Raw genomic sequence first — 18535 nt, forward strand, 5'->3', positions numbered from 1 at the left:
AAAAACTACACAGAAGAATTGTGTGAAACTTCTTTCTGTTCTCTTTGTTCAACTAAAAGAGTTGAACCTTAGTTTTGATTGAGCCGTTCTGAAACACTCTTTCTGTAGAAAATGCAAGTGGAGATTGGGAGCGCTAAGAGGGTAATAGTGGAAAAAGGAATGTCTCCAAATATAAACTACACAGAATCATTCTGTGAAACTTCTTTCTGATCTGTGCATTCAGCTAACAGAGTTAAACCATACTTTTGATTGAGCAGATCTGAACACTCTTTCTGTAGAAAATGCAACTGGACATTTGGAGCGCTAAGAGAGTAGTAGTGGAAAAAGGAATATATTCAAATATAAACTACACAGAAGCATTCTGTGAAACTTCTTTCTGATCTGAGCATTCAGCTAACAGAGTTAAACCATACTTTTGATTGAGCAGTTTTGAAACACTCTGTCTGTAGAAAATGCAACTGGACATTCGTAGCGCTAAGTGGGTAATAGTGGAAAAAAGAATATGTTCAAATATAAACTACACAGAAGCATTGTATGAAAATTCTTTCTGTTCTGTGCATTCAACTAACAGAGTTGAACCATACTTTTGATTGAGCCTTTCTGAAACACTCTTTCTGTAGAAACTGCAATTGGACATTCTCAGCGCTAAGATGCCTATATTGGGAAAAATAATATCTTCAAATAAAAACTACACAGAAGCATTGTGTGAAACTTATTTCTGATATGTTCATTAAGCTAACAGAGTTAAACCATACTTTTGATTGCGCAGTTCTGAACACTCTTTCTGTAGAAAATGCAAGTGGACATTCGGAGCGCTAAGAGGGAAATAGTGGAAAAAGGAATATATTCAAATATAAACTACACAGTAGCATTCTGTGAAAATTCTTTCTGTTCTGTGCATTCAACTAACAGAGTTGAACCTTACTTTTGATTGAGCCGTTCTGAAACACTCTTTCTGTAGAAACTGCAATTGAACATGCTAAGCGCTAAGAGGCCTACATTGGGAAAAAGAATATCTTCAAATAAAAACTACACAGATGCATTCTGTGAAAATTATTTCTGATCTGTAAATTCAGTTAACAGAGATAAAACATATTTTTGATTGAGCAGTTATGAAACACTCTTTTTGTAGAAAATGCAAGTGGAGATTCGGAGCGCTAAGTGGGTAATAGTGGAAAAAGGAATGTCTTCAAATATAAACTACACAGAATCATTCGGTGAAACTTCTTTCTGATCTGTGCATTCAGCTAACAGAGTTAAACCATACTTTTGATTGAGCAGATCTGAACACTCTTTCTGTAGAAAATGCAACTGGACATTTGGAGCGCTAAGAGCGTAGTAGTGGAAAAAGGAATATATTCAAATATAAACTACAAAGAAGCATTCTGTGAAACTTCTTTCTGATCTGATCATTCAGCTAACAGAGTTAAACCATACTTTTGATTGAGCAGTTTTGAAACACTCTGTCTGTAGAAAATGCAACTGGACATTCGTAGCGCTAAGTGGGTAATAGTGGAAAAAAGAATATGTTCAAATATAAGCTACACAGAAGCATTGTATGAAACTTCATTCTGTTCTGTGCATTCAACTAACAGAGTTGAACCTTACTTTTGATTGAGCCTTTCTGAAACACTCTTTCTGTAGAAACTGCAATTGGACATTCTGAGCGCTAAGATGCCTATATTGGGAAAAATAATATCTTCAAATAAAAAATACACAGCAGCATTGTGTGAAACTTATTTCTGATATGTTCATTAAGCTAACAGAGTTAAACCATACTTTTGATTGCGCAGTTCTGAACACACTTTCTGTAGAAAATGCAAGTGGACATTCGGAGCGCTAAGAGGGTAATAGTGGAAAAAGGAATATATTCAAATATAAACTACACAGTAGCATTCTGTGAAAATTCTTTCTGTTCTGTGCATTCAACTAACAGAGTTGAACCTTACTTTTGATTGAGCCGTTCTGAAACACTCTTTCTGTAGAAACTGCAATTGGACATGCTAAGCGCTAAGAGGCCTACATTGGGAAAAAGAATATCTTCAAATAAAAACTACACAGATGCATTCTGTGAAACTTATTTCTGATCTGTAAATTCAGTTAACAGAGATAAAACATATTTTTGATTGAGCAGTTATGAAACACTCTTTTTGTAGAAAATGCAAGTGTAGATTCGGAGCGCTAAGTTGGTAATAGTGGAAAAAGGAATGTCTTCAAATATAAACTACACAGAATCATTTGGTGAAACTTGTTTATGATCTGTGCATTCAGCTAACAGAGTTAAACCATACTTTTGATTGAGCAGATCTGAACACTCTTTCTGTAGAAAATGCAACTGGACATTTGGAGCGCTAAGAGCGTAGTAGTGGAAAAAGGAATATATTCAAATATAAACTACACAGAAGCATTCTGTGAAACTTCTTTCTGATCTGAGCATTCAGCTAACAGAGTTAAAGCATACTTTTGATTGAGCAGTTTTGAAACACTCTGTCTGTAGAAAATGCAACTGGACATTCGTAGCGCTAAGTGGGTAATAGTGGAAAAAAGAATATGTTCAAATATAAACTACACAGAATCATTGTATGAAACTTCTTTCTGTTCTGTGCATTCAACTAACAGAGTTGAACCTTACTTTTGATTGAGCTGTTCTGAAACACTCTTTCTGTAGAAACTGCAATTGGACATTCTGAGCGCTAAGAGGCCTATATTGGGAAAAAGAATGTCTACAAATAAAAACTACACAGAAGAATTGTGTGAAACTTCTTTCTGTTCTGCTTGTTCAACTAAAAGAGTTGAACCTTAGTTTTGATTGAGCCGTTCTGAAACACACTTTCTGTAGAAAATGCAGGTGGAGATTCGGAGCGCTAAGAGGGTAATAGTCTAAAAAGGAATGTCTCCAAATATAAACTACACAGAATCATTCTGTGAAACTTCTTTCTGATCTGTGCATTCAGCTAACAGAGTTAAACCATACTTTTGATTGAGCCGATCTGAACACTCTTTCTGTAGAAAATGCAACTGGACATTTGGAGCGCTAAGAGAGTAGTAGTGGAAAAAGGAATATATTCAAATATAAACTACACAGAAGCATTCTGTGAAACTTCTTTCTGATCTGAGCATTCAGCTAACAGAGTTAAACCATACTTTTGATTGGGCAGATTTGAAACCCTCTGTCTGTAGAAAATGTAACTGGACATTCGTAGCGCTAAGTGGGTAATAGTGGAAAATAGAATATGTTCAAATATAAACTACACAGAAGCATTGTATGAAACTGCTTTCTGTTCTGTGCATTCAACTAACAGAGTTGAACCTTACTTTTGATTGAGCCTTTCTGAAACACTCTTTCTGTAGAAACTGCAATTGGACATTCTGAGCGCTAAGATGCCTATATTGGGAAAAATAATATCTTCAAATAAAAACTACACAGCAGCATTGTGTGAAACTTATTTCTGATATGTTCATTAAGCTAACAGAGTTAAACCATACTTTTGATTGCGCAGTTCTGAACACACTTTCTGTAGAAAATGCAAGTGGACATTCGGAGCGCTAAGAGGGTAATAGTGGAAAAAGGAATATATTCAAATATAAACTACACAGTAGCATTCTGTGAAAATTCTTTCTGTTCTGTGCATTCAACTAACAGAGTTGAACCTTACTTTTGATTGAGCCGTTCTGAAACACTCTTTCTGTAGAAACTGCAATTGGACATGCTAAGCGCTAAGAGGCCTACATTGGGAAAAAGAATATCTTCAAATAAAAACTACACAGATGCATTCTGTGAAACTTATTTCTGATCTGTAAATTCAGTTAACAGAGATAAAACATATTTTTGATTGAGCAGTTATGAAACACTCTTTTTGTAGAAAATGCAAGTGTAGATTCGGAGCGCTAAGTTGGTAATAGTGGAAAAAGGAATGTCTTCAAATATAAACTACACAGAATCATTTGGTGAAACTTCTTTATGATCTGTGCATTCAGCTAACAGAGTTAAACCATACTTTTGATTGAGCAGATCTGAACACTCTTTCTGTAGAAAATGCAACTGGACATTTGGAGCGCTAAGAGCGTAGTAGTGGAAAAAGGAATATATTCAAATATAAACTACACAGAAGCATTCTGTGAAACTTCTTTCTGATCTGAGCATTCAGCTAACAGAGTTAAAGCATACTTTTGATTGAGCAGTTTTGAAACACTCTGTCTGTAGAAAATGCAACTGGACATTCGTAGCGCTAAGTGGGTAATAGTGGAAAAAAGAATATGTTCAAATATAAACTACACAGAATCATTGTATGAAACTTCTTTCTGTTCTGTGCATTCAACTAACAGAGTTGAACCTTACTTTTGATTGAGCTGTTCTGAAACACTCTTTCTGTAGAAACTGCAATTGGACATTCTGAGCGCTAAGAGGCCTATATTGGGAAAAAGAATGTCTACAAATAAAAACTACACAGAAGAATTGTGTGAAACTTCTTTCTGTTCTGCTTGTTCAACTAAAAGAGTTGAACCTTAGTTTTGATTGAGCCGTTCTGAAACACACTTTCTGTAGAAAATGCAGGTGGAGATTCGGAGCGCTAAGAGGGTAATAGTCTAAAAAGGAATGTCTCCAAATATAAACTACACAGAATCATTCTGTGAAACTTCTTTCTGATCTGTGCATTCAGCTAACAGAGTTAAACCATACTTTTGATTGAGCCGATCTGAACACTCTTTCTGTAGAAAATGCAACTGGACATTTGGAGCGCTAAGAGAGTAGTAGTGGAAAAAGGAATATATTCAAATATAAACTACACAGAAGCATTCTGTGAAACTTCTTTCTGATCTGAGCATTCAGCTAACAGAGTTAAACCATACTTTTGATTGAGCAGTTTTGAAACCCTCTGTCTGTAGAAAATGTAACTGGACATTCGTAGCGCTAAGTGGGTAATAGTGGAAAATAGAATATGTTCAAATATAAACTACACAGAAGCATTGTATGAAACTTCTTTCTGTTCTGTGCATTCAACTAACAGAGTTGAACCTTACTTTTGATTGAGCCTTTCTGAAACACTCTTTCTGTAGAAACTGCAATTGGACAATCTGAGCGCTAAGATGCCTATATTGGGAAAAATTATATCTTCAAATAAAAACTACACAGAAGCATTGTGTGAAACTTATTTCTGATATGTTCATTAAGCTAACAGAGTTAAACCATACTTTTGATTGCGCAGTTCTGAACACTCTTTCTGTAGAAAATGCAAGTGGACATTCGGAGCGCTAAGAGGGTAATAGTGGAAAAAGGAATATATTCAAATATAAACTACACAGTAGCATTCTGTGAAAATTCTTTCTGGTCTGTGCATTCAACTAACAGAGTTGAACCTTACTTTTGATTGAGCCGTTCTGAAACACTCTTTCTGTAGAAACTGCAATTGGACATGCTAAGCGCTAAGAGGCCTACATTGGGAAAAAGAATATCTTCAAATAAAAACTACACAGATGCATTCTGTGAAACTTATTTCTGATCTGTAAATTCAGTTAACAGAGATAATACATATTTTTGATTGAGCAGTTATGAAACACTCTTTTTGTAGAAAATGCAAGTGGAGATTCGGAGCGCTAAGAGGGTAATAGTGGAAAAAGGAATGTCTTCAAATATAAACTACACAGAATCATTCAGTGAAACTTCTTTCCGATCTGTGCATTCAGCTAACAGAGTTAAACCATACTTTTGATTGAGCAGATCTGAACACCCTTTCTGTAGAAAATGCAACTGGACATTTGGAGCGCTAAGAGTGTAGTAGTGGAAAAAGGATTATATTCAAATATAAACTACACAGAAGCATTCTGTGAAACTTCTTTCTGATCTGAGCATTCAGCTAACAGAGTTAAACCATACTTTGGATTGAGCAGTTTTGAAACACTCTGTCTGTAGAAAATGCAACTGGAGATTCGTAGCGCTAAGTGGGTAATCGTGGAAAAAGAATATGTTCAAATATAAACTACACAGAAGGATTGTATGAAACTTCTTTCTGTTCTGTGCAATCCACTAACAGAGTTGAACCTTACTTTAGATTGAGCCGTTCTGAAACACCCTTTCTGTAGAAACTGCAATTGGACATTCTGAGCGCTAAGAGGCCTATATTGGGAAAAAGAATGTCTACAAATAAAAACTACACAGAAGAATTGTGTGAAACTTCTTTCTGTTCTCTTTGTTCAACTAAAAGAGTTGAACCTTAGTTTTGATTGAGCCGTTCTGAAACACTCTTTCTGTAGAAAATGCAAGTGGAGATTGGGAGCGCTAAGAGGGTAATAGTGGAAAAAGGAATGTCTCCAAATATAAACTACACAGAATCATTCTGTGAAACTTCTTTCTGATCTGTGCATTCAGCTAACAGAGTTAAACCATACTTTTGATTGAGCAGATCTGAACACTCTTTCTGTAGAAAATGCAACTGGACATTTGGAGCGCTAAGAGAGTAGTAGTGGAAAAAGGAATATATTCAAATATAAACTACACAGAAGCATTCTGTGAAACTTCTTTCTGATCTGAGCATTCAGCTAACAGAGTTAAACCATACTTTTGATTGAGCAGTTTTGAAACACTCTGTCTGTAGAAAATGCAACTGGACATTCGTAGCGCTAAGTGGGTAATAGTGGAAAAAAGAATATGTTCAAATATAAACTACACAGAAGCATTGTATGAAACTTCTTTCTGTTCTGTGCATTCAACTAACAGAGTTGAACCTTACTTTTGATTGAGCCTTTCTGAAACACTCTTTCTGTAGAAACTGCAATTGGACATTCTCAGCGCTAAGATGCCTATATTGGGGAAAATAATATCTTCAAATAAAAACTACACAGAAGCATTGTGTGAAACTTATTTCTGATATGTTCATTAAGTTAACAGAGTTAAACCATACTTTTGATTGCGCAGTTCTGAACACTCTTTCTGTAGAAAATGCAAGTGTACATTCGGAGCGCTAAGAGGGTAATAGTGGAAAAAGGAATATATTCAAATATAAACTACACAGTAGCATTCTGTGAAAATTCTTTCTGTTCTGTGCATTCAACTAACAGAGTTGAACCTTACTTTTGATTGAGCCGTTCTGAAACACTCTTTCTGTAGAAACTGCAATTGGACATGCTAAGCGCTAAGAGGCCTACATTGGGAAAAAGAATATCTTCAAATAAAAACTACACAGATGCATTCTGTGAAACTTATTTCTGATCTGTAAATTCAGTTAACAGAGATAAAACATATTTTTGATTGAGCAGTTATGAAACACTCTTTTTGTAGTAAATGCAAGAGGAGATTTGGAGCGCTAAGTGGGTAATAGTGGAAAAAGGAATGTCTTCAGATATAAACTACAAAGAATCATTCGGTGAAACTACTTTCTGATCTGTGCATTCAGCTAACAGAGTTAAACCATACTTTTGATTGAGCAGATCTGAACACTCTTTCTGTAGAAAATGCAACTGGACATTTGGAGCGCTAAGAGCATAGTAGTGGAAAATGGAATATATTCAAATATAAACTACACAGAAGCATTCTGTGAAACTTCTTTCTGATCTGAGCATTCAGCTAACAGAGTTAAACCATACTTTTGATAGAGCAGTTTTGAAACACTCTGTCTGTAGAAAATGCAACTGGACATACGTAGCGCTAAGTGGGTAATAGTGGAAAAAAAATATGTTCAAATATAAACTACACAGAAGCATTGTATGAAACTTCTTTCTGTTCTGTGCATTCAACTAACAGAGTTGAACCTTACTTTTGATTGAGCCTTTCTGAAACACTCTTTCTGTAGAAACTGCAATTGGACATTCTGAGCTCTAAGATGCCTATATTGGGAAAAATAATATCTTCAAATAAAAACTACACAGAAGCATTGTGTGAAACTTATTTCTGATATGTTCATTAAGCTAACAGCGTTAAACCATACTTTTGATTGCGCAGTTCTGAACCCTCTTTCTGTAGAAAATGCAAGTGGACATTCGGAGCGCTAAGAGGGTAATAGTGGAAAAAGGAATATATTCAAATATAAACTACACAGTAGCATTCTGTAAAAATTCTTTCTGTTCTGTGCATTCAACTAACAGAGTTGAACCTTACTTTTGATTGAGCCGTTCTGAAACACTCTTTCTGTAGAAACTGCAATTGGACATGCTAAGCGCTAAGAGGCCTACATTGGGAAAAAGAATATCTTCAAATAAAAACTACACAGATGTATTCTGTGAAACTTATTTCTGATCTGTAAATTCAGTTAAGAGAGATAAAACATATTTTTGATTGAGCAGTTATGAAACACTCTTTCTGTAGAAAATGCAAGTGGAGATTCGGAGCGCTAAGAGGGTAATAGTGGAAAAAGGAATGTCTTCAAATATAAACTACACAGAATCATTCGGTGAAACTTCTTTCTGATCTGTGCATTCAGCTAACAGAGTTGAACCTTACTTTTGATTGAGCCGTTCTGAAACACTCTTTCTGTAGAAACTGCAATTGGACATTCTGAGCGCTAAGAGGCCTATATTGGGAAAAAGAATGTCTACAAATAAAAACTACACAGAAGAATTGTGTGAAACTTCTTTCTGTTCTGTTTGTTCAACTAAAAGGGTTGAACCTTAGTTTTGATTGAGCCGTTCTGAAACACTCTTTCTGTAGAAAATGCAAGTGGAGATTCGGAGCGCTAAGAGGGTAATAGTGGAAAAAGGAATGTCTTCAAATATAAACTACACAGAATCATTCTGTGAAACTTCTTTGTGATCTGTGCATTCAGCTAACAGAGTTAAACCATACTTTTGATTGAGCAGATCTGAACACTCTTTCTGTAGAAAATGCAACTGGACATTTGGAGCGCTAAGAGAGTAGTAGTGGAAAAAGGAATATATTCAAATATAAACTACACAGAAGCATTCTGTGAAACTTCTTTCTGATCTGAGCATTCAGCTAACAGAGTTAAACCATACTTTTGATTGAGCAGTTTTGAAACACTCTGTCTGTAGAAAATGCAACTGGACATTCGTAGCGCTAAGTGGGTAATAGTGGAAAAAAGAATATGTTCAAATATAAACTACCCAGAAGCATTGTATGAAACTTCTTTCTGTTCTGTGCATTCAACTAACAGAGTTGAACCTTACTTTTGATTGAGCCTTTCTGAAACACTCTTTCTGTAGAAACTGCAATTGGACATTCTGAGCGCTAAGAGGCCTATATTGGGAAAAATAATATCTTCAAATAAAAACTACACAGAAGCTTTGTGTGAAACTTATTTCTGATATGTTCATTACGCTAACAGAGTTAAACCATACTTTTGATTGCGCAGTTCTGAACACTCTTTCTGTAGAAAATGCAAGTGGACATTCGGAGCGCTAAGAGGGTAATAGTGGAAAAAGTAATATATTCAAATATAAACTACACAGTAGCATTCTGTGAAAATTCTTTCTGTTCTGTGCATTCAACTAACAGAGTTGAACCTTACTTTTGATTGAGCCGTTCTGAAACACTCTTTCTGTAGAAACTGCAATTGGACATGCTAAGCTCTAAGAGGCCTACATTGGGAAAAAGAATATCTTCAAATAAAAACTACACAGATGCATTCTGTGAAACTTATTTCTGATCTGTAAATTCAGTTAACAGAGATAAAACATATTTTTGATTGAGCAGTTATGAAGCACCCTTTTTGTAGAAAATGCAAGTGGAGATTCGGAGCGCTAAGAGGGTAATAGTGGAAAAAGGAATGTCTTCAATTATAAACTACACAGAATCATTCGGTGAAACTTCTTTCTGATCTGTGCATTCAGCTAACAGAGTTGAACCATACTTTTGATTGAGCAGATCTGAACACTCTTTCTGTAGAAAATGCAACTGGACATTTGGAGCGCTAAGAGCGTAGTAGTGGAATAAGGAATATATTCAAATATAAACTACACAGAAGCATTCTGTGAAACTTCTTTCTGATCTGAGCATTCAGCTAACAGAGTTAAACCATACTTTTGATTGAGCAGTTTTGAAACACTCTGTCTGTAGAAAATGCAACTGGACATTCGTAGTGCTAAGTAGGTAATAGTGGAAAAAAGAATATGTTCAAATATAAAATACACAGAAGCATTGTATGAAACTTCTTTCTGTTCTGTGCATTCAACTAACAGAGTTGAACCTTACTTTTGATTGAGCCGTTCTGAAACACTCTTTCTGTAGAAACTGCAATTGGACATTCTGAGCGCTAAGAGGCCTATATTGGGAAAAAGAATGTCTACAAATAAAAACTACACAGAAGAATTGTGTGAAAATTCTTTCTGTTCTGTTTGTTCAACTAAAAGAGTTGAACCTTAGTTTTGATTGAGCCGTTCTGAAACACTCTTTCTGTAGAAAATGCAAGTGGAGATTCGGAGCGCTAAGAGGGTAATAGTGGAAAAAGGAATGTCTCCAAATATAAACTACACAGAATCATTCTGTGAAACTTCGTTCTGATCTGTGCATTCAGCTAACGGAGTTAAACCATACTTTTGATTGAGCAGATCTGAACACTCTTTCTGTAGAAAATGCAACTGGACATTTGGAGCGCTAATAGAGTAGTAGTGGAAAAAGGAATATATTCAAATATAAACTACACAGAAGCATTCTGTGAAACTTCTTTCTGATCTGAGCATTCAGCTAACAGAGTTAAACCATACTTTTAATTGAGCAGTTTTGAAACACTCTGTCTGTAGAAAATGCAACTGGACATTCGTAGCGCTAAGTGGGTAATAGTGGAAAAAAGAATATGTTCAAATATAAACTACACAGAAGCATTGTATGAAACTTCTTTCTGTTCTGTGCATTCAACTAACAGAATTGAACCTTACTTTTGATTGAGCCTTTCTGAAACACTCTTTCTGTAGAAACTGCAATTGGACATTGTGAGCGCTAAGAGGCCTCTATTGGGAAAAATAATATCTTCAAATAAAAACTACACAGAAGCATTGTGTGAAACTTATTTCTGATATGTTCATTAAGCTAACAGAGTTAAACCATACTTTTGATTGCGCAGTTCTGAACACTCTTTCTGTAGAAAATGCAAGTGGACATTCGGAGCGCTAAGAGGGTAATAGTGGAAAAAGGAATATATTCAAATATAAACTACACAGTAGCATTCTGTGAAAATTCTTTCTGTTCTGTGCATTCAACTAACAGAGTTGAACCTTACTTTTGATTGAGCCGTTCTGAAACACTCTTTCTGTAGAAACTGCAATTGGACATGCTAAGCGCTAAGAGGCCTACATTGGGAAAAAGAATATCTTCAAATAAAAACTACACAGATGCATTCTGTGAAACTTATTTCTGATCTGTAAATTCAGTTAACAGAGATAAAACATATTTTTGATTGAGCAGTTATGAAACACTCTTTTTGTAGTAAATGCAAGAGGAGATTTGGAGCGCTAAGTGGGTAATAGTGGAAAAAGGAATGTCTTCAGATATAAACTACAAAGAATCATTCGGTGAAACTTCTTTCTGATCTGTGCATTCAGCTAACAGAGTTAAACCATACTTTTGATTGAGCAGATCTGAACACTCTTTCTGTAGAAAATGCAACTGGACATTTGGAGCGCTAAGAGCGTAGTAGTGGAAAAAGGAATATATTCAAATATAAACTACACAGAAGCATTCTGTGAAACTTCTTTCTGATCTGAGCATTCAGCTAACACAGTTAAACCATACTTTTGATTGAGCAGTTTTGAAACACTCTGTCTGTAGAAAATGCAACTGGACATTCGTAGCGCTAAGTGGGTAATAGTGGAAAAAAGAATATGTTCAAATATAAACTACACAGAAGCATTGTATGAAACTTCTTTCTGTTCTGTGCATTCAACTAACAGAGTTGAACCTTACTTTTGATTGAGCCGTTCTGAAACACTCTTTCTGTAGAAACTGCAATTGGACATTCTGAGCCCTAAGAGGCCTATATTGGGAAAAATAATATCTTCAAATAAAAACTACACAGAAGCTTTGTGTGAAACTTATTTCTGATATGTTCATTAAGCTAACAGAGTTAAACCATACTTTTGATTGCGCAGTTCTGAACACTCTTTCTGTAGAAAATGCAAGTGGACATTCGGAGCGCTAAGAGGGTAATAGTGGAAAAAGTAATATATTCAAATATAAACTACACAGTAGCATTCTGTGAAAATTCTTTCTGTTCTGTGCATTCAACTAACAGAGTTGAACCTTACTTTTGATTGAGCCGTTCTGAAACACTCTTTCTGTAGAAACTGCAATTGGACATGCTAAGCTCTAAGAGGCCTACATTGGGAAAAAGAATATCTTCAAATAAAAACTACACAGATGCATTCTGTGAAACTTATTTCTGATCTGTAAATTCAGTTAACAGAGATAAAACATATTTTTGATTGAGCAGTTATGAAACACTCTTTTTGTAGAAAATGCAAGTGGAGATTCGGAGCGCTAAGAGGGTAATAGTGGAAAAAGGAATGTCTTCAAATATAAACTACACAGAATCATTCGGTGAAACTTCTTTCTGCTCTGTGCATTCAGCTCACAGAGTTAAACCATACTTTTGATTGAGCAGATCTGAACACTCTTTCTGTAGAAAATGCAACTGGACATTTGGAGCGCTAAGAGCGTAGTAGTGGAAAAAGGAATATATTCAAATATAAACTACACAGAAGCATTCTGTGAAACTTCTTTCTGATCTGAGCATTCAGCTAACAGAGTTAAACCATACTTTTGATTGAGCAGTTTTGAAACACTCTGTCTGTAGAAAATGCAACTGGACATTCGTAGCGCTAAGTGGGTAATAGTGGAAAAAAGAATATGTTCAAATATAAACTACACAGAAGCATTGTATGAAACTTCTTTCTGTTCTGTGCATTCAACTAACAGAGTTGAACCTTACTTTTGATTGAGCCGTTCTGTAACACTCTTTCCGTAGAAACTGCAATTGGACATTCTGAGCGCTAAGAGGCCTATATTGGGAAAAAGAATGTCTACAAATAAAAACTACACAGAAGAATTGTGTGAAACTTCTTTCTGTTCTCTTTGTTCAACTAAAAGAGTTGAACCTTAGTTTTGATTGAGCCGTTCTGAAACACTCTTTCTGTAGAAAATGCAAGTGGAGATTCGGAGCGCTAAGAGGGTAATAGTGGAAAAAGGAATGTCTCCAAATATAAACTACACAGAATCATTCTGTGAAACTTCTTTCTGATCTTTGCATTCAGCTAACAGATTTAAACCATACTTTTGATTGAGCAGATATGAACACTCTTTCTGTAGAAAATGCAACTGGACATTTGGAGCGCTAGAGAGTACTAGTGGAAAAAGGAATATATTCAAATATAAACTACACAGAAGCATTCTGTGAAACTTCTTTCTGATCTGAGCATTCAGCTAACAGAGTTAAACAATACTTTTGATTGAGCAGTTTTGAAACACTCTGTCTGTAGAAAATGCAACTGGACATTCGTAGCCCTAAGTGGGTAATAGTGGAAAAAAGAATATATTCAAATATAAACTACACAGAAGCATTGTATGAAACTTCTTTCTGTTCTGTGCATTCAACTAACAGAGTTGAACCTTACTTTTGATTGAGCCTTTCTGAAACACTCTTTCTGTATAAACTGCAATTGGACATTCTCAGCGCTAAGAGGCCTATATTGGGAAAAATAATATCTTCAAATAAAAACTACACAGAAGCATTGTGTGAAACTTATTTCTGATATGTTCATTAAGCTAACAGAGTTAAACCATACTTTTGATTGCGCAGTTCTGAACACTCTTTCTGTAGAAAATGCAAGTGGACATTCGGAGCGCTAAGAGGTTAATAGTGGTAAAAGCAATATATTCAAATATAAACTACACAGAAGCATTCTGTGAAACTTCTTTCTGATCTCTGCATTCAACTAACTGAGTTAAACCTTGCTTTTGATTGAGCCGTTCTGAAACACTCTTTCTGTAGAAAATGCAATTGGACATTCTTATCGCTAAGAGGCCTATATTGGGAAAAAGTATATCTACACATAAAAACTAAACAGACGCATTCTGTGAAACTTCTTTCTGTTCTGTGCATTCAACTAAAAGAGTTGAACATTAGTTTTGATTGAGCCGTTCTGAAACACTCTTTCTGTAGAAAATGAAAGTGGAGATTCGGAGCGCTAAGAGGGTAATAGTGGAAAAAGGAATATCTTCAAATATAAACTACACAGAATCATTCTGTGAAACTTCTTTCTGATCTGAGCATTCAGCTAACTGAGCTAAACCATACTTTTGATTGAGCAGTTTTGAAACACTCTGTCTGTAGAAAATGCAACTGGACATTCGGAGCGCTAAGTGGGTAATAATGGAAAAAGGAATATGTTCAAATATAAACTACACAGAAGCATTGTATGAAACTCCTTTCTGTTCTGTGCATTCAACTAACAGAGTTGAAACTTACTTTTGATTGAGCCGTTCTGAAACACTCTTTCTGTAGTAACTGCAATTGGACATTCTGAGAGCTAAGAGGCCTACATTGGGAAAAAGAATATCTTCAAATAAAAACTACACAGAAGCATTCTGTGAAACATATTTCTGATCTGTGCATTCAGTTAACAGAGCTAAACCATACTTTTGATTGAGCAGTTATGAAAGACTCTTTGTGTAGAAAGTGCAAGTGGACCTTCGGATCGCTAAGATTGTAATAGAGGAAAAAGGAATATCTCCAAATAAAAACTACACAGAAGCATTCTCTGAAACCCCTTTTTGTTCTCTGCATTCAACTAACAGAGTTCAGCCTTACTTTTGAAGGAGCAGTTCTGAAACACTCTTTGTGTAGAAACTGGAAGTGGATATTCGGAGTGCTAAGTGGGTAATAGTCAAAAAAGGTATATCTTCAACTAAATTCTACACAGAAGCATTCTGTGAAACTTCTTTCTGTTCTGTGCATTCAACTAAAATAGGTGAACCTTACTTTTCATTGAGCCGTTCTGAAACACTCTTTCTATAGAAACTGCAATTGGACATTCTGAGCGCTAAGAGGCCTATATTGGTTAAAAGAATATCTTCATATAAACACTATACAGAAGCATTCTGTGAAACTTCTTTCTGATCTGTGCATTCAGCTAAGAGAGTTAAACCATACTTTTGATTGGGCAGTTCTGAAACACTCTTTCTGTAGAAAATGCAACTGGACATTTGGAGCGCTAAGTGGGTAATAGTGGAAAAAGAATATATTAAAATATAAACTACAGAGAAGCATTCTGTGAAACTTCTTTCTGATATGTGCATTCAGCTAACAGAGTTAAACCATACTTTTGATTGAGCAGTTCTGAAACACTCTTTCTGTAGAAAATGCAACTGGACATTTGGAGTGCTAAGTGGGTAATAGTGGAAAAAGGAATATCTTCAAATATAAACTACACAGAATAATTCTGTGAAACTTATTTCTGATCTGTGCATTCAGCTAACAGAGTTAAACCATACTTTTGATTGAGCAGTTCTGAACACTCTTTCTGTAGAAAATGCAACTGGATATATGGAGCGCTAAGAGGGTAGTAGTGGAAAAAGGTATATATTCAAATATAAACTACACAGAAGCATTGTATGAAACTTCTTTCTGTTCTGTGCATTCAACTAACAGAGTTGAACCTTATTTTTGATTGAGCCATTCTGAAACACTCTTTCTGTAGAAAATGCAAGTGGATATTCGGAGCGCTAAGACGGTAATACTGGAAGAGGAATATATTCAAATATAAACTACACAGAAGCATTCTGTGAAACTACTTTCTGTTCTGTGCATTCAACTAACTGAGTTGAACCTTACTTTTGATGGAGCCGTTCTGAAACACTCTTTCTGTAGAAACTGCAATTGGACATTCTGAGCGCTAAGAGGCCTATATTCGGAAAAAGAATATCTTCAAATAAAAACTACACAGAAGCATTCTGTGAAACTTATTTCTGATATGGGCATTCAACTAATAGAGTAAAACCATACTTTTGATTGAGCCTTTCTGAACACTCTTTCTGTAGAAAATGCAAGTGGACATTCGGAGCGCTAAGAGGGTAATACTGGAAAAAGTAATATCTTCAAATATGAACTACACAGAATCATTCTGTGAAATTTCTTTCTGATCTGTGCATTCAGCTACCAGAGTTAAACCGTACTTTTGATTGAGCAGTTCTGAACACTCTTTCTGTAGAAAATGCAACTGGCCATTTGAAGCGCTAGGAGGGTAGTAGTGGAAAAAGAATATATTCAAATATAAACTACACAGAAACATTCTGTGAAACTTCATTCTGATCTGAGCATTCAGCTAACAGAGTTAAACCATACTTTTGATTGAGCAGTTTTGAAACACTCTGTCTGTAGAAAATGCAACTGGACATTCGGAGCGCTAATTGGGTAATAGTGGAAAAAAGAATATATTCAAATATAAACTACACAGAAGCATTGTATGAAACTTCTTTCTGTTCTGTGCATTCAACTATCAGAGTTGAACCTTACTTTTGATTGAGCCTTTCTGAAACACTCTTTCTGTATAAACTGCAATTGGACATTCTGAGCGCTAAGAGGCCTATATTGGGAAAAATAATATCTTCAAATAAAAACTACACAGAAGCATTGTGTGAAACTTATTTCTGATATGTTCATTAAGCTAACAGAGTTAAACCATACTTTTGATTGCGCAGTTCTGAACACTCTTTCTGTAGAAAATGCAAGTGGACATTCGGAGCGCTAAGAGGGTAATAGTGGTAAAAGCAATATATTCAAATATAAACTACACAGAAGCATTCTGTGAAACTTCTTTCTGATCTCTGCATTCAACTAACTGAGTTAAACCTTGCTTTTGATTGAGCCGTTCTGAAACACTCTTTCTGTAGAAAATGCAATTGGACATTCTTATCGCTAAGAGGCCTATATTGGGAAAAAGAATATCTACACATAAAAACTAAACAGAAGCATTCTGTGAAACTTCTTTCTGTTCTGTGCATTCAACTAAAAGAGTTGAACATTAGTTTTGATTGAGCCGTTCTGAAACACTCTTTCTGTAGAAAATGAAAGTGAAGATTCGGAGCGCTAAGAGGGTAATAGTGGAAAAAGGAATATCTTCAAATATAAACTACACAGAATCATTCTGTGAAACTTCTTTCTGATCTGAGCATTCAGCTAACAGAGCTAAACCATACTTTTGATTGAGCAGTTTTGAAACACTCTGTCTGTAGAAAATGCAACTGGACATTCGGAGCGCTAAGTGGGTAATAATGGAAAAAGGAATATGTTCAAATATAAACTACACAGAAACATTGTATGAAACTCCTTTCTGTTCTGTGCATTCAACTAACAGAGTTGAAACTTACTTTTGATTGAGCCGTTCTGAAACACTCTTTCTGTAGTAACTGCAATTGGACATTCTGAGAGCTAAGAGGCCTACATTGGGAAAAAGAATATCTTCAAATAAAAACTACACAGAAGCATTCTGTGAAACATATTTCTGATCTGTGCATTCAGTTAACAGAGCTAAACCATACTTTTGATTGAGCAGTTATGAAAGACTCTTTGTGTAGAAAGTGCAAGTGGACCTTCGGATCGCTAAGATTGTAATAGAGGAAAAAGGAATATCTCCAAATAAAAACTACACAGAAGCATTCTCTGAAACCCCTTTTTGTTCTCTGCATTCAACTAACAGAGTTCAGCCTTACTTTTGAAGGAGCAGTTCTGAAACACTCTTTGTGTAGAAACTGGAAGTGGATATTCGGAGTGCTAAGTGGGTAATAGTCAAAAAAGGAATATCTTCAACTAAATTCTACACAGAAGCATTCTGTGAAACTTCTTTCTGTTCTGTGCATTCAACTAAAATAGGTGAACCTTACTTTTCATTGAGCCGTTCTGAAACACTCTTTCTATAGAAACTGCAATTGGACATTCTGAGCGCTAAGAGGCCTATATTGGTTAAAAGAATATCTTCATATAAACACTATACAGAAGCATTCTGTGAAACTTCATTCTGATCTGTGCATTCAGCTAAGAGAGTTAAACCATACTTTTGATTGGGCAGTTCTGAAACACTCTTTCTGTAGAAAATGCAACTGGACATTTGGAGCGCTAAGTGGGTAATAGTGGAAAAAGAATATATTAAAATATAAACTACACAGAAGCATTCTGTGAAACTTCTTTCTGATATGTGCATTCAGCTAACAGAGTTAAACCATACTTTTGATTGAGCAGTTCTGAAACACCCTTTCTGTAGAAAATGCAACTGGACATTTGGAGTGCTAACTGGGTAATAGTGGAAAAAGGAATATCTTCAAATATAAACTACACAGAATAATTCTGTGAAACTTATTTCTGATCTGTGCATTCAGCTAACAGAGTTAAACCATACTTTTGATTGAGCAGTTCTCAACACTCTTTCTGTAGAAAATGCAACTGGATATATGGAGCGCTAAGAGGGTAGTAGTGGAAAAAGTTATATATTCAAATATAAACTACACAGAAGCATTGTATGAAACTTCTTTCTGTTCTGTGCATTCAACTAACAGAGTTGAACCTTATTTTTGATTGAGCCATTGTGAACCCCTCTTTCT

Source organism: Symphalangus syndactylus, chromosome 15 (genome assembly GCF_028878055.3).
Source record: "Symphalangus syndactylus isolate Jambi chromosome 15, NHGRI_mSymSyn1-v2.1_pri, whole genome shotgun sequence".
Classification (NCBI taxonomy): Eukaryota; Metazoa; Chordata; class Mammalia; order Primates; family Hylobatidae; genus Symphalangus; species Symphalangus syndactylus.